The sequence below is a fragment of the Felis catus genome, chromosome X (genome assembly GCF_018350175.1).
Source record: "Felis catus isolate Fca126 chromosome X, F.catus_Fca126_mat1.0, whole genome shotgun sequence".
NCBI classification, from domain to species: domain Eukaryota; kingdom Metazoa; phylum Chordata; class Mammalia; order Carnivora; family Felidae; genus Felis; species Felis catus.
The window spans coordinates 69,678,197-69,701,945 of NC_058386.1; positions in this window are offsets into that span (position 1 = coordinate 69,678,197).

Below are 23,749 nucleotides of genomic sequence, written 5' to 3' on the forward strand. Positions count from 1 at the left end.
CTTCCAGGATGGCCAGTTTATTGGCATATAATTTTTCACAGTGTTCCCTGATAATTGCTTGTATTTCTGAAGGATTTGTTGTAATAATCCCATTTTCATTCATCATTTTATCTATTTGGGTCATCTCCCTTTTCTTCTTGACAAGCCTGGCTAGAGGTTTATCAATTTTGTTTATTTTTTCAAAAAATCAACTCCTGGTTTTATTGGTCTGCTCTACAGGTTTTTTTTAGATTCTATATTGTTTATTTCTGCTCTGAACATTATTTATCTTATTCTGCTGGGTTTGGGGTGTCTTTGCTGTTCTGCTTCTCTTTTCTTTAAGTGAGCTGTTAGATTTTGTATGTGGGATTTTTCTTGTTTCTTGAGACAGGCCTGGATTGCTAAGTATTTTCCTCTCAGAACTGCCTCCGCTGCATCCTAAGGCGTTTGGATTGTTGTCTTTTCATTTTTATTTGTTTCCATATATTTTATAATTTCTTCTCTAATTGCCTGGTTGACCCATTCATTCTTTAGTAGGGTGTTGTTTAAGCTCCATGCTTTTGGAGGTTTTCCAGACTTTTTCCTGTGGTTGATTTCAAGTTTCATAGCATTGTGGTCTGATAGTGTGCATGGTATGATCTCAATTCTTGTATACTTATGAAGGGCTGTTTTTTGGCCCAGTATGTGATCTATCTTGGAGAATGTTCCATGTGCACTTGAGAAAAAACTATATTCTGTTGCTTTGGGATGCAGAGTTCTAAATATATCTGTCAAGTCCATCTGATCCAATGTATCATTCAGGGCCCTTATTTCTTTATTGACTCTGTGTCTAGATGATCTATCCATTGTTGTAAGTGGAGTATTAATGCCCCTTGCAATTACCACATTCTTATCAATAAGGTTACTTATGTTAGTGATTAATTGTTTTATATATTTAGGGGCTCCCATTTTTGGCACATAGACATTTTTAATTGTTAGCTCTCTCTAATGGATAGTCCCTGTAATTATTATATAATGCCCTACTTCATCTCTTGTTACAGCCTTCACTTTATAGTCTAGTTTGTGTGATATAAGTATGGCTACTCCACCTTTCTTTGGACCTCAGTAGCATGATAGATAGTTCTCAATCCCCTCACTTTCAACTTCAAGGTGTCCTCAGGTCTAAAATGAGTCTCTTGTAGACAGGAAATAGATGGGTCTTGTTTTTTTTATCCATTCTGATATCTTATGTCTTTTGGTTAGTATTTAGTCCATTTACATTCAGTGTTATTATTGAAAGATATGGGTTTAGAGTCATTGTGATGTCTGTAGGTTTCATGCTTGTAGTGATGTGTCTGGTACTTTGTGGGCCTTGCAACATTTCACTCACAGAATCCCCCTTAGGATCTCTTGTAGGGCTGGTTTGTGGTGATGAATTCCTTCAGTTTTTGTTTGTTTGGGAAGACCTTTATCTCTCCTATTCTGAATGACAGACTTCCTGAATAAAGGTTTCTCGGCTGCATATATTTTCTGTTCATCACATTGAAGATTTTGTGCCATTCCTTTCTGGCCTGCCAAGTTTCAATAGATAGATCTGCCACTACTCTTATGTGTCTACCTTTGTAAGCTAGAGCCTGTTTATCCCTAGCTGCTTTCAGAATTTTCTCTTTATCCTTGTATTTTGCCAGTTTCACTATGATATGTCATGCAGAAGATCGATTCAAGTTACATCTGAAGGGAGTGATCTGTGCCTCTTGGATTTCAATGCCTTTTTCCTTCCCCAGATTAGGGAAGTCCTCAGCTTGATTTGTTCAAATACACCTTCAGCCCCTTTCTGTCTCTCTCTTCCTCTTCTGGATTTCCTATTATAGTGATATTTTTCCGTGTGATTGCATCACTGATTTCTCTAATTATCCCCTCATACTCCTGGATTTTTTTTATCTCTCTTTTCCTCAGCCTCCTATTTGTCCATAATTCTATCTTCTAATTCACCTATTGTCTCCTCTGCCTCTTCAATCCATGTTATGGTCGCCTCCATTTTATTTTGCACCTCATTTATAGCATTTTTAGCTCCTAATGACTATTTCTTGGTCCCTTGATCTCTGTAGCAGTAGATTCTCTGCTGTCCTCTATGCTTTTTTCAAGCCCAGCAATTAATTTTATGACTATTATTCTAAATTCTTGTTCTGTTATATTGCTTAAATCATTTTTGATCAATTCGTTAGCTGTCGTTACTTCTTGGAGTTTCTTTTGAGGAGAGTTCTTCTGTTCCTTCATTTTGGGTATTCCCTGGTGTGGCTCCAAACTGCAGGGCACTTCTCCTGTACTGTCCAGAGTAATTTGTGTTGGTGCCTGGGGCCGCAGTCAGACCCGTTTTCTGCCCCCACCCCATCTCTGGGGCCACAGTCAGACTGGAGTGTACCTTATCTTACCCTCTCCTAGGGCAGGACTCACTCTGGTGTGGTGTGGCCCCTTTCTGGGTTACTTGCACACTGCCAGGCTTGTGGTGCTGCTTCAATAGGATCTGGCATAGTAGCCAGGGTGGATCCGCAAAGTGCACAGGGTTGGGAGGGGAAGGCTTAGCTGGCTTTGCCATGGGTGGTGCCGTGGGTGGCTTTGCCTTCCCCCCTGTGGGAAGGGCCCTGAAGCACTGTGAGGGAGCCATACCCATAGGAGGGATGGATCTAGAGAAGCACATTGTTGGGCATTTGCAATGTGTAAGCAAGTTCGGTGACGGGAACTGGTTCCCTTTGGATTTTCAGCTGGGGGATGTGAGAGGGAGATGGCACTTGCCAGTTCCTTTGTACCCCGCCTAGCTGTGTTCTGTCCTCCGGGCCTCAGCAACTCTCCCTTTGGTGTCCTCCTGCCCTCCTGGATCTCCGAGAGCAGATCTGTTGAATTTTAACAATCCAGATGTTAAGTCCTGCTAGCTGTCAGAACTCTCGCAGTCCAGCCCCTCCGCCTTTGCAAGCCAGACTCTGGGGCTCTGCCTTTCAGGGCGGGCTGCTCCTTTACTGCCCAGCTCCCTCCTGCCAGTCCGTGTTTGCGCACACCACCTCTCCACCCTTCTTACCCTCTTCTGTGGGCCTCTTGTCTACTCTTGTCTCCAGAAAGTCTGATTTGCTAGTCTTCTGGTGGTTTTTGGGTTATTTAGGCAGATGTGGGTGGAATATTAGTCATCAGTAGCATGCCGTGAGCCCTGCGTCCTCCTACGCCCCCATCTTCCCAAGCAAGAAAGCAAATTGCTTCACTTCTTAAGTGGACCCAAATGGAACATGTTTGGTATTTAAACTAATTTAAGATAGACATGTTTTATAGCCAGTGGCATTAAATATATTAAACTTTTTCTCCTACATTTACCAAAGGTCAAACAACCTCATGTTATCTCTGTTGCAATTTGTTAACAAAAAGACAACTTAAGATGATGACTCATTATATCTCAAACCTTTTCATGGGTAATTGTTAAAATAGCTTTCAAACTCTTTGGTAACATGAAACTTTAAAGTTTTGCTTGGTTTATAAACTGGATTGAATTCATTGGACATTTAAGCCTTTTCCAATTCTAATGGAATGCTGAAGCATTGATTATTAAACATAGGTCACATAGGTCATATAGTCACAATTGTGACTAAACAATGCCTCTTTTCATTCTTTTTTCACCAGAACACACATTCTCCAAACAAATTTCTATTCCTCTTTCTCAAGCAAAAAATCTCATTCATTCTTGCCCAGAATGTAAACAATTCTCCCCTACCAACTTGCTCCACGGAGTAAATCCTCAGGGCCTAACAGCCAACAAATTACGGCAAATGGATATTTTACCCGTATCATCTTTTGGTAAAACTGAATGTATCTATAGACACTTTTCCTGGATACATATGGGCTTCTGCCCAGAAGGAGGAATGCACCTCATATGTTATTCCTCATTTATTGGAATGTTTTACAGTGATGGATGTACCTGAAAAGATTACAACTTTTAATGCCCCAGCTTACACCTCAAAACAATTACAGCTCTTGTTACAATAGAATATGTGCCACTCCACTAAAATTCCTTATAACCCACAAGGTCAAGCCATCAGGGAACATGCAAATGGCCCCCTAAAATTATTTTTATTAAAACAAAAGGGTGAAATGCCACCCCTAGGGCCAGATTAATGAGAGCCTTATTCCATTAAATTATTTACAATTAGAAAATTTCCCTCTGCAATGCTCAAACATTTTCAAATGAAACAATAACTCCCAAAATCCAAGGTTTGGCATAGATTGCCCAAAGAGGGGCTAATCTGGGAGGGTCCAATACATCTGTTAACCTGATAGAGAAGTTACGCTGCTGTGTTTTCTCCTCCAAGTCCTGTATGGGTACCTGATCAGTTATTAAAACCACATCATGACGTGGCACCAGGGACTCAAGAATCCAATACCAAACTTCAAACTAACAGTGACCCCTCCCAATGGGATGTTGAATCCAAAGAAGAGGAAGACTAATCACTCAGCCAACCAAGATACCTCCTGGAGTGATGTTAAAAAATTAACCTCACAGGCTGAAGAGCCTCTAATCAACACGGGCATGCCTGTGATCCCTGAAAATATGTTCCTTTCTGTCATCTCTTGCCTTACTGTCAACTTAGCTGAGGTAATACTCCTGCTAATGTGCCTGCATTCTTTACCTGTTTCTTCCAGTCACCCACACACTACTTTTACCTACTAGGCTCATCTTCTTAGCCCTATTATGTTTAATTTAGTCTCTTGAGAAGATTCAGAAATTCTTATCTAATGACTCCTCTATTACTGGAGTCATTAGACTGGGTTCCCATTAATGCTGATGACTCATCTAACTATCCATCCCATAAGCTCCCAATAAATTGGACTTTTTCTCATTTGGGCATCACCTTTGTTCCTATTATAATCTTAATACTTGCAATATTAGTCAAAGTGTCTGTGTCCCTCTGCACAAACAATGGTATATGAATAGCATACTTAAAACACCAGAAGATGAATCTCGGGTAAGTACTATCAAATGTCAACATTTTTTTCCTGAAAACATGAATAATAAGAAACCTAACTTCTTTCCATTATGATACTTTTAGCCCCATATGAAATCCTAGGCTTGTGGGTCCAATACTCAGACTCAAATACCCCACTAATACCTATTCCTCTATTAAGACTTCCTCTTGATGCATTAACTTACCATTTGTTCAAAAAATTTTAAACAACTTAAAAATCATATTGCAAAAACAATTACAAGAGCCTCAACAAGAAATCCAACAGGCTACGATTAACACTCTTAATGATATATCTTACTGTATAAACCCAAAAAACTGGTTCTCTGCTTTCAATCTACACTCCTGGTTTAGTACTATTATAATATTGCTAATAATCTTGCTTTTTTGTTTCAGTTGTCAAAATGGTGTCCCTTTGCTCCTCTAACAAGTCACCCAAGATGTTCTTCACCAATACCCAAATGCTCACCACTTCCATGATAACTCGGTCCTGCTAATAAAAAATAAAAGGGGGGATATGTAGAGTTATTTTTAGAGAGTGTATTGTAAGCACTGGAAAAGCCAATGGGGTAATTGCTGAAACATCAGCGATGTTCTGGTTTCAAGGTGTTCAGACACGATAGCACTATGAGATCCAGAGCCCCATAATCTCCCAGGAGCCAGTTAGGAGGCAGACCCACTGTAATTGCCAAGCAGTTCCTGAAACTGCTCATCTTCCCTACATGCTTTCACATATAACAACAGATATGTATTTGGTTTATGTCTGGAAGCTCTTTGTGTTTTCCTCTCATGCTTTGACATTCTTTGATGTTTATACCTGGTGAACATGAAATAAAGACTCTTTCCAGTTGGCTAATGCTGCAGCTGCTGCTGCTGTTTTGCTAGCAGAAGCAGCCCTGCCCATCACTGATTCTAAGTGACTGAGAATTTTTTCTTCAGTGTTTGGCTACACAAGGCTGTCATTCAAAAGATAAGAAGAAATAAAGAGTTTCCACGACAAACAAAAACTAAAGGAGTTTGTGACCACTAAACCAGTCCTGCAAGAAATTTTAAGTGGGACTCTTTGAGTGGAGAAAATATGAAACAAAACAAAAATGGCCAAAAGCAAAAAAGACTAGAAAGTACTGGAGGACATCACCAGAAATTCCAACTACACAGGCAATACAATGGCACTAAATTTGTATCTTTCAGTATTCACTCTAAATGTCAATGGACTTAAGGCTCCATTCAAAATACATAGGGTACCGGAATGGATAACAAAACAAGACCTATCTATATGCTGTTTAAAAGAGACCCATTTTAGACCTAAAGACACCTGCAGATTGAAGGTAAGGGGATGGAGAGATATCTACCATGCTAATGGTCACCAAAAGAAAGCTGGAATAGCCATACTTCTATCAGACAAACTAGACTTTAAAATAAAGACAGTAAGAAGAGATTAAAAAGGGAAATATATCATAATGAAGGGGTCTAGCCACCAAAAAGATCTAACAATTGTAAATATTTATGTGCCCAACTTGGGAGAACCTGAATATATAAATCAATTAATCACAAACATAAAGAAACTCATTGATAATAATACCATGATAGTAGGGTACTTCAACACCCCACTTACAACAATGGACAGATCATGTAAGCAGAAAGTCAACAAGAAAACAATGGCTTTGAATGACACACTGGACTGGATGGACTTAATATATATACTCAGAACATTTCATCTTAAAGCAGGAGAATACACATTCTTCTCAAGTGAACATGGAACCTTCTCCAGAATAGATCACATACTGGGATACAAATCAGCCCTCAACAAGTACAAAAAGATTGAGATCATACCTTGCATATTTTCAGATTACAATGCTATGAAATTTGAAATCAACCACAAGAACAAATTTGGAATGCCCTGAAATATATGGAGGTTAAACAACATACTACTAAAGAATGAATGGGTTAACCAAGAAATTAAAGAGGAAATTAAAAAGTACATAGAAGCTGGGGCGCCTGGGTGGCTCAGTCGGCTAAGCGTCCGACTTCAACTCAGGTCATGATCTCGCGGTCTGTGAGTTCAAGCCCCGCGTCGGGCTCTGTGCTGACAGCTCAGAGCCTGGAGCCTGTTTCAGATTCTGTGTCTACCTCCTCTCTGACCCTCCCCCGTTCATGCTCTGTCTCTCTCTGTCTCAAAAATAAATAAAAGTTAAAAAAAAATTTAAAAAAAGTACATGGAAGCCAATGAAAATGAAAACACAACAGTCGAAAACCTCTGGGATGCAGCAAAGGTGGATATAAGAGGGAAGCATAGAGCAATCCAGACCTTCCTAAAGAAGGAAGAAAGGTCTCAGATACACAAGTTAACCTTACACCTAAAAGGGCTGGGAAAAGAACAGCAAATAAAGCCCCAAATCAGCAGAAGATGAGAAATAATAAAGAAATCAATGATATCGAAATTAAAAAAAAAACAGTAGAACAGATTAATGAAACCAGGAGGTAGACCGTTGAAATAATTAACAAAATTGATAACACCCTAGCCAGATTGATCAAAAAGAAAAAGGAAAGGTCCTAAATAAATAAAATCACAAATGAAAGAGGAGAGATTACAACCTACACCACAGAAATACACATAATAATAAGAGAATATTATAAGAAATTATATGCCAATAAATTGGGCAATATGGAAGAAATGGACAAATTCCTAGAAACACACAAACTACCAAAACTGAAACATGAAGAAATAGAAAATGTGAACTGACCCATAACCAGTAAAGAAATTGAATACATAATCATAAGTCTCCCAACAAACAAGAGTCCAGGGCCAAATAGCTTTCCAGGGGAATTCAACCAAACATTTAAAGAAGAGTTAACACTTATTCTTCTGAAGCTGTTCCAAAAAACAGAAATTGAAGGAAAACTTCCAAACTCATTCTATGAGACCAGCATTATGTTTATCCCCAAATCAGACAAAGACCACACTAAAAAGGAGAACTGCCGACCAATTTCCCTTATGAACATGAATGCAAAAATTCTCAACAATATACTAGAAAACCGGATCCAACAATACGTTAAAAGAATTATTCACCAAGATCAAATGAGATTTATTCCTGGGATGCAACTCTGATTCAATAACCACAAATCAATGTAATACATCATATTAAAAAATGAAAGTATAAGAACCACATGATTCACTCAATAGATGCAGAGAAAGCATTTGACAAAATACAGAATCCTTTATTGATAAAAACCTTCAAGAAAGTAGGGATAGAAGGATCATACCCCAAGACCATAACAGGAAAGGCCCACTGCCAATATCATCCTTAGTGGGGAAAATCTGAGAGCTTTTGCCCTAAGGTCAGGAACACAAAAAGGATGTCCACTCTCACCACTGTTATTCAACATAGTGTTGGAAGTCCTAGCGTCAGCAGTCAGGCAACACAAAGAAATAAAAGACATCCAAACTAGCAAGGAAGAAGTCAAAATTTCACTCTTTGCAGATGACATGATACTCTATGTGGAAAACCCGAAAGACTCCATCAAAAACCATCTAGAAGTTTTCTGATCTGTTACTATAGAAGACTTATGAAAGAAATTGAAGGCACACACAAAATAGGAAAAACATTCCATGCTCATGGATTGAAAGACCAAATATTGTTAAAATGGTGATACTACCCAAAGAAATCTACATATTCAATCCAATCCCTTTCAAAATAACAACAGAATTTTTCACAGAGCTAGAACAAACAATCCTAAAATCTGTATGGAAACAGAAAAGAACCCGAATAGCCAAACTATCCTGAAAAAGAAAACCAAAGCTGGAGGCATCACAATTCCAGACTTCAAGCTGTATTACAAAGCTGTAATCATCAAGACAGTATAGTAATGGTACAAAAACAGACACATAGATTAATGGAACAGAACACAGTACCAGAAATGGGCTTCGAATATATGACCAACTAATCTTCAACAAACTAGGAAAGAATATCCAATGGCAAAAAGACAGTCTTTTGGCAAATGTTGGGGAAACTGCATGGTGACATTAGAAGAATGAAACTGGACCACTTTCATTTTGTGTACACCGTACACAAAAATTAATTCAAAATAGATGAAAGACCTAAATGTGAGACAGAAAGCTATAAAATCCTACAGAAGAAAACAGGCAACCTAGGCCTAGACTGCAGCAACTTCTTACTTGGCATGTCTCTAGAGGCATGGGAAAAAAAAGGGAAAATGAACTATTGGGGCCTCATTAAGGTAAAAAAAAACTTCACAGAGAAGGAAACAATCAGCAAAACTAAAAGGCAACAGATGGAATGGGAGAAGACGTTTGCAAATTAAATATCAGATAAAGGATTAGTATCCAAAATCTATAAAGAACTTATCAAACTCAACACCCAAAAATCAAATAATCAAGTGAAGAAATGGGCAGAGCACATGAATAGACACTTTTCCAAAGAAGACATCCAGATGGCTAACAGACACATGAAAAATGCTCAATATTACTTATCAGGGAAATACAAATCAAAACTCTGATGAGATACCACCTCACACCTGTCAGAATGACTAACCTTAACAACTCAGGCAGCAACAGATGTTGGTGAAGGTGCAGAGAAAGAGGAACCCTTTTGCACTGCTGGTGGGAATGAAAATTGGTGCAGCCACTCTGGAAAACAGTATGGAGGTTTCTCAAAAAGTTAAAAATAGAATTAGCCTATTACCCAGCAACTGAACTACTAGGTATTTATCCAAAGGATACAGGAGTGCTGTTTTGAAAGAGCACATGCACGCTAATGTTTATAACAGTGCCACCTGTAGCCGCACATTGAAGAAAGAGTTCTCAGACACAAGACTGATGGACATGCAGGGCTGCCTCTGTGGGAGAAACAGCAGTGGCATTAGTCGGCACATAGTCTTTATTTCATATTTCATTAGGTGTAAGTATCAAAGTATATCAAAGCATGGAAAGACAGCACACAGAATCTTTAAACCTTAGCCAGACCTATGTCTGGTGGCTATGTGAAAGTATGAAGGGAGTGCATGTGGTTTCAAGGAATGTCAGGGAGTTGCAGCAGGTGTTGTATCTAAACTATCCTTTGGGGGATCATGGGGCTCTGTATCGCATAATGCTACATGCTTGACAGCCTTGATGCTAGAACATTGCTGACATTTCAGCTATTACCCCATTCACTCTCCAGGACTTACAATACACTCTAGAAATAACTCCACATCTCCCTCACCCCTCTTGTATTTTATTTGCATGACCAGGAGTTGTCACGGAAGTGGTGAGCATCTGGATATTGTTAAAGAACTACTTGGGTGACATGTTAGAGGGGAAAAGAGACATAATCAGCTTGACAACTGCAACAAAAAATAATATTATTAGCAATATTATAACAGTGTTGAACCAGGAGAATAAATTCAACCCAGACAGCCAGTTTTTTTGGGTTGATACAGTTAGAATTATCGTTGAGAGTGTTAATTGTGGCCTGTTGGCTTTCTTGTTGAAGTTGTTGTAATTGTTTTTGCAACCTGATTTTTCAGTTGTTAATGGAGGTTTTACATTTTTTTATTCATGTTTAAGGGGCAAGTCAAATGCCTGACTTAGATGTTGATGTATTTGATTCCAGTACCCATCGTATGAAGTGGGAGTGATAGAGTAGGTTGTGAAACCTGAGTCACATACAAGTTCTGATTGGGTGCACAATGCCTGTTGATTTTCTCCTATCCATACAATAACAGCTTCTAATGCCTGAAGTTGGGTGACGATTTGTTGGTGAATCCTCACCTGCTTTTCTAAATCTAATGCAGTGCTTTGCATATATTGATTTATTTGTTGTGTGGTCTGTAAAGAGATGTCTATAGAGGCAGCTGCAGTGGCTGTTGTTGTTGCAAGTGCCCTAATGGTCAAAATAGTCTCCAACACAATGTCTAGAAACCTTTTGACTCTCTTTCTGTCTGCCAATGCAGAGGCAAGCTGTTGCAATGAGGACCCCCCCCCCACTTGCCTAGGCAGACTTAATTCGACTGGCAGCCAAAGTTGTGCCTTTTGTTTGACAATATAGGCAAAAGTCATATGTAAATGTGGTATGTTTGTAGTAAAGAAACAAGGGGTCACCCATGTTTTTTTTTCTAGGAAAATAGTGTGTGTCTCATTAAAATATGGAGCTGCAGATGTAAGTAAGAAAATACATGGTCTTGTAGTTCGTATAAGAGTGCTGTTGATTCCATCAGTATAGGACCAGTTAAATTTGCCATGTATAAATGTAGCAGGACCGTGTATAAATTTTCTTTGGATAAATGGCAAGCCAATCCTCCAAGAGGAAGTTTTAATAGAGGAAGAGGTATTAGTGGAGTATTTAGTGGAGTGTTAGTGGAGTCAAAAATTGGACCGCAAATCCGGGATTCCATATGGGGTTACAAGTGTCATAATGAAAAGGAAGTGACCAATTGCAGATTCGTGCTTCCCAAGTTCTATTATTTTCCATCACCATCAGTCGTTGGGGTCCCCAATTCTCAAGGAATGTATTGTTAAATAGGGATATTTGGGTAAAATTATAAGAATGGCAGAAGTCCCCTGAGAAGCCATACTAGGACACTGACATTGGAGGTTTTGGTACTCGTTTTACCTCAGTTAGGTTTCTTACTATTCGTATTGTGAGGGAAAAAAATGTTGATATTTGGTAGTACTTACCTGAGATTCATCTTCTGGTGTTTTAGGTATGCTATTAATATACCATGTTTTGTGAAGAGGGACACAGAGGCTTCGGTTAGTATTTTGAGTGTTAGGATTGTGATAGAAACATAGAGAGATGTCCAAGTGAGAAAGATTCCAATTTATAGAGATCCTATGGGATGGATAGTTAGACGAATCATCAGCGTTCATGGAAACTCAGTGTCCTCCGGTAATAGAGGAGTCATTAGATGATATAGGAATTTCAGGATCTTCCTAGGAGAATAGATCAAACATAAGAGGGCTAAGAAGATGAGTCCAGTAGGTAAAAGTAGAGTGTGGGTGAATATGCAGACATATTAGCAGGAGTATTACCTTGGTTGAGTTGGCAGTAAGGCAAGAGATGATGGATAGAAACATATTTTTAGGAGTCATGGGCATACACGTGTTGCTTAAAACCTCTTCAGCCTTTGAGGTTAATTCTTTAACATCACCCCAGGAGATGTCCCAGTTGGATTAGTGATTGATCTTCCTCTTCTTTTGATTAGAGATCCCACTGGGAGGGGCCACTGCCAACAGTTTGAAGTTTGGTATTGGATTCTTGAGTCCCTCCTGCCAGCTCATGATATGGTTTTATTAACTGAGCAGGTACCTACACAGGACCCTGAGGAGAAAACACATCAGCACAACCTTCCACCAGGTTAACAATTATATTGGACCCTTCCATATTGGCCCCTCATTGGACAATCTGTACCATACCTTGGGTTTTGGGCATTCCTGCCCCATTTGAAAATGTCTGAGCATTGTGGAATGAAAATTTCTATCTAACTGTAAATGATTTAAGGTGAATAGGGCTCTCATTAGTCTGGCCTTATGGGTGGCATTTCCCCCCTTTTGGCAAAGTATGATTAGAATAACAAAAAGAAAAATAAGTCTAAATAAGAGTTTTTTGATAGTTGATATTTTTTTGTTTATTTAGTTTTATGTTATTAATTTTTGTTTAGTTTGAATGTAGTTATTTAATTTTGGAAATTTTTACTCATACGTTTTATAACCTTAAAGATGTCAAACACCTGCATTTGTCTCAAAAGATATTTTTATAAATCTCTTTGAATATGAAACATATTTTGTAAGAGAATCAGTACAAAAAGTATAAATGATAAAAGACTTAAAAATGGATATGGTTAATAATATGATATGAGAGTTTATTATGGTGCAATTGACAAGGAAATTTGGTTATTTTTGGAACATGTAACTTTTTGATAATTAGAATATCAAGTGATGACCTTATATGAAAACATATTAAAATTTTAAGAATTATATATAAATTTTTGAATATCTATAGCATTGACCTAAGCAATACAACCTAAGGTTTATCATTATTTGTTTGGCAGAGCTTTTTAAGTAACATATTAAATTAAAAGGGCCAATTGGTTAAAAAGATTTATTTACAATTTAAATCTTGGGAAATTTGTTAAAATCTTAGAAAGTTATGAAGCATATCTTAAATAAGATTATATTTCATTATAAATTTTAATTATTTATTTAACCAAGGTGGCAATAAGAGATTTTAAAGGGAAATATGTAGGATTATATAGTTTTTAGCAAAACCTAGTTCTTAACATTGAGAAGTTTTGACTAAGTAATTAAAGACATGATAAATACAAAACATAAAACTTTGGTGTTTTTTGGTAGACAAAAGAGAAAAGACCTTAGTTTACTTTTTTTTTTTTCAAGAGAAGATCCACAATCCAAGAAAACTGTTTTATGAATAGAAGGAAAGGTAGAATTTTAATGTTGTATTAGTGTATTTTTAAAATCCATTTATTTTAATCTTAGTCTTTCCTAAGCATACATATAATTTTTTCCAAAGATTTCCCTTTATGTATCTTCTATAACTTACCCTTTGCATTTAGACTTTGTCCCAAGCCATTTTTTCCAAATAACTAGTCTCATTTTGGACAAAATTCCTTTCTTTTAACTTTAACAAAAATGTATTCTCATTACTTATATCTTTCTTATATATCTCCTATTTTTCTACATACAGAGTTACTTCACTTATTTCCATCAGTCTTAATTACATTTAGCAGAATTTTAGTATATTAGGAAAAACAGCGAGACAGTGTTACACTTCCCTTCATTAGGGATGGCCTGGGTGTTCTCCAGCAGTTAGGTTTTGGAATATATATATATATATATATATATATATATATATATATTGATCAGGGTTGTCTGAAAATTTGTTCAGGTCCATTTTTATTTGTTTAAAATCTTGCAAGGAAAATGGAACCTTTATGGGGCCAAAGGTACCATGAGGTATTTTAGTCAATAGATACATTAAATGTGCCTTCCTTTTAAGGGGAAGATTTTTTATTCCTGAAAACCCTGGATAAGGAAGGTATGAAGGTCTAACAGGTGGCTTTTCCTGAGAAAAGCCCTCAGAGGGGAAGTCTGCAAGTACTTGCCTTTCTTGGCTGCTTAAAGTGGACAGGAAGTGAGAACCTAATTTACAACTCCTACATAAGTTTGCCTGGTCATGTAAAGCAAACCTGCATATAAGGAACTTCTGACTATTTACCTTCTCTTCTGTAACATAAATCTAACTGTAAGATAGTACTGTTATGGCATCTAGCTCAGGCAGGTCTGGAACATATTTATCTCATCTTCTTTTTTCACAAACACCACCGACATTGCCATTGTTACTTTCTCAGTCTCCAATTTGCAGCTATTTCCTGCCTCCCTGAAGTTCCCTTATGTTTTCCTGCCTAATGTTAGCCTTTTCCCTATATATTTCTCCACCTGGAATAGGGCCTCTAACTGCCATTAGGGAACAGGAACAATTATATTTCTGTCTTCTTCAATCTGATAAAAGACAGTGTGGGGGTACAGCAGTCAGAGTCTACCAAAGGGTAGGTTAAGTGGTTCAAAATATTGTTTTATAGGAAGGCTTGTACCCATGAGGTGACGTAAACATTGGTAGACATAAAGAGAAAAACACAAACTAGGGAATTATATTGACCAACAAGATGGCATCTCTAAGATAATGTCCCCAGTTTCCAAACCAGTTAAACAATCCAGGAGAGGCCCTGACTTTGTCCAATTGTGCCCGAATGTCAACTATTTGTTGTGAGAATCTGTGAGAATTGTTTTAGTTATGTTGAAACAACATATGTGAGGGAATTTCTCATAACCCAAGTGATGGAGGAACATAGAAGACATGATGCCACCAAGAAAGCTGGAGATGGATAAAACCCCAGAGGACAGAGAAAAAAGTTTCCCAGTTTTAAAGCCTATTAGTTTGGATAGATGAGTAGAGGCAGATTTTTTTCAATTCCTGCCAACTATTTTAATCAAGTTTTTCTTGTAAAGCATGAATAGCAATGTGGCATAAGTTCTAGTTATGTAAATGAGTGATCTTTATTGGTCCAAGAGCATTTTTTTAAGTAGCGCCCTATGCACTCCCAAAAGGCCATTTCAAGGGATCCCTCAGTGGGGTACCATGGGCATTGCTGATAAGTTATGGAAAACAATTGGGTTAAATCTTTGGGGCTGTACATCCTGATGAGTGCAAAAGCATATGAAGTTGCTCCTTATGTATATTCTGCTGCTTAGACAGTGAAACTGCCATGACAGGCAAACATGAAAGCAAAAGTAAAAGAGACAAAATAATGAAGGGTTATGCACTCCTGATTGGAAAAGGAAAGATTAGGGATATTTGCTGGTCTCCTTGTGGACACTGAGTGGTAGTAGTTCCTACCTGAATTAGCGGATGTCCTTTTCCCTTTTATGGGTCTGAGAGATGAGGGATGCAGCTAGGAGCCAGTCGATTCTGCTAGTCTCTGTTCAGGAGCCACTTGTAGCCACAAACTGAAGAAAAAATTCTCAGTCACTTAGACTGAGTAGATGTGCAGGGTTGCCTCTGCCAGCAAAACAGCAGCAGCAAACTAGAAATAGTCTTTATTTCATGTTCACCAGGTATAAATATCAAAGAATGTCAAAGCATGGGAGGAAAACACAAAAAGCCTCCAGACATAGAGCAAATACACATCTGGTGTTTATGTGAAAGCATGCAGGGAAGATGTGCAGTTTCAAGGACTGCTAGGCAATTACAGAGGGTTTGTTCCCTAACTGGCTTCTGGGAGATCATGGGGCTCTGGATGTCATAGTGCTATCCCGTTTGAAAGCCTTGAGACCAGAACAATCCTGACGTTTTAGCAATTACCCCATTCACTTTCCCAGGGCGTAGGATACAATCTCTGTAAATAACCATATAGCCTGGGCTGGATACAGAATTCTTGGCTGCATAGTGTCCAATTCAGCATGTTGACTATATCTTGCCACTCGTTTCTGGCCTGCTAAGTTTCTGTGGATAGGTCAGCTGTGAACCTGATCTGTCTTCCCTTAAAGGTTAAGGACATTTTTTCCCTTTCTGCTTTCATGATTCTTTCCTTGTCTCTGTATTTTGTGAATTTGACTATGATATGCGTTGGTGATGGTTGGTTTTGGTTGAATCTAATGGGAGTTCTCTGTGCTTCTTGGATTTTGATGTCAGTGTCCTTCCCCAGATTAAGAAAGTTTTCCACTATAATTTGTTCACATACATCTTTGGCCCCTTTTACTCTCTTTATCTTCTGGGATTCTGATGATTCAGATGTTATTTCTTTTTAATAACTCACTTAGTTCTCTCGTTCTTGCATCATGCTCTTTTGCCTTAGTTTCTCTCTTTTTTCTGCTTCATATTCTCCATAATTTTGTCTTCTATATCGCTGATTTACTGCTCTGCTGTGTCCACCCTTGCCACCGTAGCATCCATTCAAGATTGCATCTCAGTTATAGCATTTTTAATTTCATCCTGACTAGATTTTACTTATTTTATTAGAAAGTGATTCTATGCTTTTGCAACCTCAGCTAGTATCCTTATTATCATGGTTCTATATTCCAGTTCACACATTTTGCTTATGTCTTTGTTAAGCTCCTGGCTGTCATTTCTTCCTGTTCTTCTTTTGGGGGTGAATTCCTACATTTTTTCATTTTGGAGGAAAAAACATTAATAAAATATAAAATTAAAAAATTAAAAACAACACAAAAAATCAAATAAAGGAAGCTAGATCCTAAGTGTATTTTGATCTGATTGTTGAAAGAAGCTTGATAGAATAGAGAAAAAATGGAAAGAATAATAAAGAAAAGGAAAAAAAAATGTACGAAACACTTAAACATTTTAAAAAATCTATATAGCAAAATAAATAAAATGAAATGAGGAAAGTGAAATAGCATAAAAACTACAAAAAATGAAAAACATAGTAAAAATATTTTTAACCATTATAAATATGTTTCTTTTATTTTTTATTACATATTTTAAAATTTGAATTTATTGTCAAATTGGCTTCCATACAAAACCCAGTGTTCATCCCAAAAGGTGCCCTCATCAATACCCATCACCCACCATCCCCTGCCACCCACCCCCCATCGACCCTCAGTTTGTTCTCAGTTTTTAAGAGTCTCTTATGCTTTGGCTACCTCCCTCTCTAACCTCTTTTTTTTCTTCCCCTCCCCCATGGACTTCTGCTAAGTTTCTCAGGATCCACATAAGAGTGAAACCACATGGTATCTGTCTTTCTCTGTATGGCTTATTTCACTTAGCATCACACTCCCCAGTTCCATCCACGTTGCTACAAAGGGCCATATTTCATTCTTTCTCATTGCCACGTAGTATTCCATTGTATATATAAACCACAATTTCTTTATCCATTCATCAGTTGATGGACATTTAGACTCGCTCCATAATTTGGCTATTGTTGAAAGTGCTGCTATAAACATTGGGGAACAAGTGTCCCTATGCATAAGCACTCCGGTATCCCTTGGGTAAATTCCTAGCAGTGCTATTGCTGGGTCATAAGGTAGATCTATTTTTAATTTTTTGAGGAACATCTGCACTGTTTTCCAGAGCGGCTTCATCTGTTTGCATTCCCACCAACAGTGGAAGAGGGTTCCCGTTTCTCTACATCGTCTCCAGCATCTATAGTCTCCTTATTTGTTCATTTTAGCCACTCAGGCGTGAGGTGATATCTGAGTGTGGTTTTGATTTGTTTTTTCCCTGATGAGAAGCGATGTTGAACATCTTTTCATGTGCCTGTTGGCCATCTGGATGCCATCTTTAGAGAAGTGTCTATTCATGTTTTCTGCCCATTTCTTCACTGGGTTATTTGTTTTTTGGGTGTGGAGTTTGGTAAGCTCTTTATAGATTTTGGAAAGTAGCCCTTTGTCTGATATGTCATTTGCAAATATCTTTTCCCATTCCGTTGGTTGCCTTTTAGTTTTGGTGACTGTTTCCTTTGCAGTGCAGAAGATTTTATCTTCATGAGGTCCCAATAGTTCATTTTTGCTTTTAATTCCCTTGCCTTTGAGGATGTGTCAAGTAAGAAATTGCTGCAGCTGTGGTCAGAGAGGTTTTTTCCTGCTTTCTCCTCTATGGTTTGTATGGTTTCCTGTCTCACATTCAGGTCCTTCATACATTTTGAGTTTATTTTTGTGAATGGTGTGAGAAAGTGGTCTAGTTTCAACCTTCTGCATGTTGCTGCCCAGTTCTCCCAGCACCATTTGTTAAAGAGACTGTCTTTTTTCCATTGGATGTTCTTTCCTGCTTTGTCAAAGAGTAGTTGGCCATACGTTTGTGGGTCTAGTTCTGGGGTTTCTATTCTATTCCATTGGTCTATGTGTCTGTTTTTGTGCCAATACCATGCTGTCTTGATGATTACAGCTTTGTAGTAGAGGCTGAAGTCTGGGATTGTGATGCCTTCTGCTTTGGTCTTCTTCTTCAAAATTCCTTTGGCTATTCAGGGCCTTTTGTGGTTCCGTACAAATTTTAGGATTGCTTGTTCTAGCTTTGAGAAGAATGCTGGTGCAATTTTGATTGGGATTGCATTGAATGTGTAGATAGTTTTGGGTAGTATTGACATTTTGACAATATTTATTCTTCCAATCCATGAGCACGGAATGTTTTTCCATTTCTTTGTATCTTCTTCAATTTCCTTCATAAGTTTTCTATAGTTTTCAGCATACAGATCTTTTACCTCTTTGGTTAGGTTTATTCCTAGGTATTTTATTGTGATGAAGAGAAAAAATATGCAGCTGAGAATCCTTTATCCAGCAAGTCTGTCATTTAGAATTGAAGGAGAGATAAATGTCTTCTAAAACAAACAAAAACTGAAGGAATTCATCACCACTAAACCAGCCCTACAAGAGATCCTAAGGGAGATCCTGTGAGACAAATACCAGAGACATCACTGCAAGCATGAAACCTACAGACATCACAATGACTCTAAACCCATATCTTTCTATTTTTTAATTAAAAATAGTAAATTTTTTTCTTTCTGTATCCAAGATAAAGAAATGAACGGAAGGGAAAAAAGAAAGAAAAAACAATTTAAACAAAGACAGAAGGAAAAAAAATAAATTAAAAAAAAAACAATGAATAGATGAACCAGCAAACAGAATGAAACTTGAATGAAGTTACATCCAGTCTTCCCTAGAACTCAAATTATGAAGCACTCTATGCAGTCCATATACTATGCAGGTGGAGAGACTTGTGTTGGCTTCTAGGGGATATGCTTGGATGGTGAAATTGGGCGGGGCTTGGTGCAACGGTTCTGTTTTCCACTAGGTGGAGCTGCTTAGCTTACTGAGTGGATTGGTATAGTTCACATGTGCATGTGCATGTATACACTTGTGCTGGAGAGGTAAAAATGTCTTCACTCAGCTTCTTAGTCTTTGGCACAGGAATTTTGCACTCTCACTGACCCACAGTCCAGCATCCCTCTTTTGTGTCAGGCTTCTGTCTACTCCCTGTGTCTACCCTGTCCATGTCCAAGCTGTCAGCCTGCCAGGTGGCACCTCCCTCCAGAGATTTATCTCAGATGGGGCTGTGTTTCAAAATCCCTCACTTCAGAGTACCATGTGGCTTGTACCCATGCCAAATCTGTGGGGCAGGGTCTCACTGAAATCTGTGGGGCAGGGTCTCACTGAACAGTGGCAAGGTGCCAGCTGGCCCCAGACAACGTTCATACAATTATGTAGCAGCACAGTTTCAGAGATTATGTCGAATCACAACAAAAACCTGGTGCCAGGTTTCACCACACTCCTGTATCTTTGTCCCATTACCAGCAAACGTGGCTGCTCTCTGGGGTCCGCTGGGACCCTTGCCTGTGAGGAGGCCATATGGCCTCTACCAAATGCTCTCCAAACAGGGGAACTGCTTCTCCCTGTGTGGCACATGGACCCCTCAGACTCCACTACCTGCTCCAGGGGATTCACCCTACTTCTTCACCAGAGCACCACCAGGCACTGTGCTCCAGAACTTCAGACTCTGTGCTCCACTATTTATAGAATTTAATGCTGTTGAAACCCTCTGCTTTCTCCCCACCAGTAGATTTTGGGAACAGATTTCTTGTTCAGTCACTTGTGAGTGTTTTCATTCTTTCTCTTTCTCTCTACCTACTTTCAGGGGAGTATTTTTCCTGGTGTGCCACATTCTCCACTTCTTTCTCTGTCCTCTCTCTGCAAAAATATCTCCCTACCCTCCTTGGCTTTTCTCTCCCCCAGTTCACCTCTCCACACTGTGTACCCACTGAGTTCTGTGGCTCCAGTTATGCAGACTGTTATGTTAATCCTTAGACCAATTACCTAGGTGTGCAAAATGGTATGGTGCTGATCTAGCTGCATTTCAGTGATGAGACAAGCTGAGAACTTCCATGCTGCTCGGCCATCTTGCCTAACACCCCTGAGTGACTAATTTCTATTCTCTCTCTGGCCTACTTTGTTTCCACATTTTAATTTGATAGTTTAAATCATGAAAACTGCCTTTTTTCATTTTGGATTCAGTAAGCACACTTACAAAACATATATCACATGATCAATCTTAACAATCAGTCACAATTTTAAAGATACATTTTTGACTTCAGAACTTATTTTTGCCAACTTCACCTTTGTGTAAAAGTGATAGATATTTAAACTGTACATGTAATGAGATGATATGCCATCTGCTGGCAAGATTTCCAATATCTTAAGTGGACACATTTAAATAGCCTCTGTTTTTGATGATGCTAGAAAAAAGGTGTTATTTGAATATATGTTATATAGCTCAATGCCACCTGAAATTGCTTTTAGCCATTTTGTAGTTTTGGATTTTTGATATACAATGCAAAATTCATTAAAAAATTTTATCTGCAAACAAAATATTTTCATTCTGGGGAATGATAATTTTTTGGCCTATGATGCCTGCAGCTGAGGTCTGAGAATCATATAGACTTGACTTTGCTCTAATGATTTTTCTGGGCTGGCTCAAAATAAGATTGCTATTATCACAGAACTTACTGCAGTGGTCATTGCAGATTAAAGATCTGCAGAAGAAAATTTAATTTCCAACTCCTCCCTGCCTTAATAGCAGCATGACACTTTTTCTGATGTTCTCAATTGCACATAGAGACAACAGATATAGACTTAAACTCCCATAAAAAGACACTGAGGTTTTTCTAAGTTACTAAACCTTTCTTTACTAATTCTTCCCCAACCCTTTCAAAAAACATAAAAGCATTTTATTACACCCACAACCACCCACATAACTCTACGAACAGTTTTATTTAACTTAAACCCCCTATAGGGGTTTATATTTCACCTCTGGACACTTCTGAAATTTCAGCTCAGAAGATTTATTCAGAAGTAGAAGAAAAGTTTCTTTTATTTATTTTTATTTTTTGTGTATTTTTTACATTTAAATTCAAGTTAGTTAACATATAGAATAGTATTGGTTTTAGGAGTAGAAGCCAGTAATTCATCACTTCCATATAACACCCAGTGCTCATCAAGTGTGATTTTCTAACCCTCAAATGTCAGTTTGTTGGTGAAGACAAGATGTAAGGGAAGAGTTACAGATCTGCTGCCAGTCTGCTACAAACCGAGCTGTAACGAAGGTATCACAGATAGGAGAAATTGTTCCATTCCCTTCATCTCCATGCCTTCTTTCATTCATTTGCCTTTCATCCATCCTTCCACCTATTCATTTCACAACTACCTTCAAGGCACTGATCTAAACCAGATAATGTCCATGGAATTTACATGCTGGTAGAAGGATATGGGCTACAAAACAGTTATTTTTTAAATTTATTTATTTAAATTCAAGTTAGTAGTATTGGTTTCAGGAGTTTCATCTCTTACATATTGGTTTCATCACTTACATATAACACCCAGTGCTCTTCCCAACAAGTGCCTCCTTAATGCCCATCACTCATTTAGCCCATCTCCCCACTCACCACCCCTCCAGCAACCCTGTTTGTTCTCTTTATTTAGGATTCTTTTACAGTTTGCCTCCCTTTTCTGTTTTTAATCTTATTTTTCTTTCACTTACCCTATGTTCATCATTGTGTTTCTTAAATTCCACATGTGAGTGAAATCATGATATTTGTCTTTCTCTGACTGGTTTTGCTTAGCATAATAAACTCGAATTCCATCTACGTTGTTGCAAATGGTAAGATTTCAGAAGAAAAGTTACTTTTAAAGTAAAAAGAGAAATTTACATCTAATAACAGATTGGAATTAAGCATTCAATTTTATAATTCAAGTGAGATCAATTAAAGGCAGTTAAATGAACTGTCTTAGAAACATCTTCCATGGAATATTTATATATCCACTTTAATTTATTACACATGATGTTCTTTTAACCTTTTATCTGATATCTAATTCAGTATTAAGAAACACTAACTTACTTTAAAGCCTTCAGATTTCTTTTCTCAATTAAGAAATTGTTAGTCTTCCCTGGTCCAAATACTACTGATGCTTATCTGTTAGAGATGGTGGCTATTGTTTCTTATAAACTTTATGCCAAAAGAATATTAATTATTATATACATAATGTTTAGATGATAAGTGTAAAGTCTTCAAATATCTTAGAAATAGCATATTTGAGTTTGGCAGCATATAGACTATTACATTAGTAAATAAAATTATCTCTACTCGCCTCCAGTTTCCTAAAAATGTCCTAAAGAATGTCCACCAAGTGACATATCATGGTTTAAAAAAATGTTACTACCATTACTGTTAATAATAATTAATCATAAGTGTTTCTTCTATTACCCTTTACATTATTGTTGATAATAATTAATCATAAGTGTTTCTTTCTTCTCTTACCCTGTGGCTTCCTATTTTGATCTACAGATCCATATTTCCAAATGCCTCTGAATTTCTATTGGTACCGTAAATTTAAACCATGAAAAATTAAGCTCGTCTTCTTCAAGTTTATATCTCCTGTTGGGTCCCCAAACTCTACTAATGGATTTTCTATCTTCACAAGCATCTAGATTCACCATATACTCTTTACTTCCTCACATCTAAATTGGTGTCAAGTCCTTTAATTTTACCTTTGCAATCTTTATTATACCTGTCTATTTCCTTAAATATGTGAGACAATTATCATAGTCTACGCTCTCATAATTTCACACCTGGACTATGACAATAGCCACAACTGTTTTCCATGCCATTAATACTTTCCACTTCAATATAGTGTTCACATTACTGGCAGAAAAAAAATCTAAAAATGTGCCTCCGCTTTTATTACATGGATACTCACTCAAGGTTCTTTATTACCTACAGCATAAAGCCCAAACTCTTTACAGTAGTATTGAAGGCCCTCATTAATCTGTTCCTAACCTACAATCTAGTTTCCTGTCTATATACTCTTGTCTGAACTCGCACACATCTTACATTAAAGCTATAACCACACCCTGCAACACACTTAAATAATAGTACATCTTTTGTGAATCCTTAATCACAGAATATCTTCCCTATATTTTATTTCCTATTTATGCTCTTATAGCATATTGTACCTCTGATAAAGTGGTTTGTAGTTTAAGTTGTTTTTGGTAATGAACACAGTGAGCTCAATCACAGTCTAGTTTCTGCAAAATCCTCTTCAGGCTTTTGATATTTGGGATAGTCAAAGGGACACATTAAAGATTCAGTCTTTTAGTATTTATAAACTGTAACCTTATACTAAGTTAGAGCCTGAGAAAGGTACTCATCCAGACCAAAGTAGTTAAATTCCTCAAAAAAGGTGTTTGCATAACTACATTTTAATATTTTATTGTGAA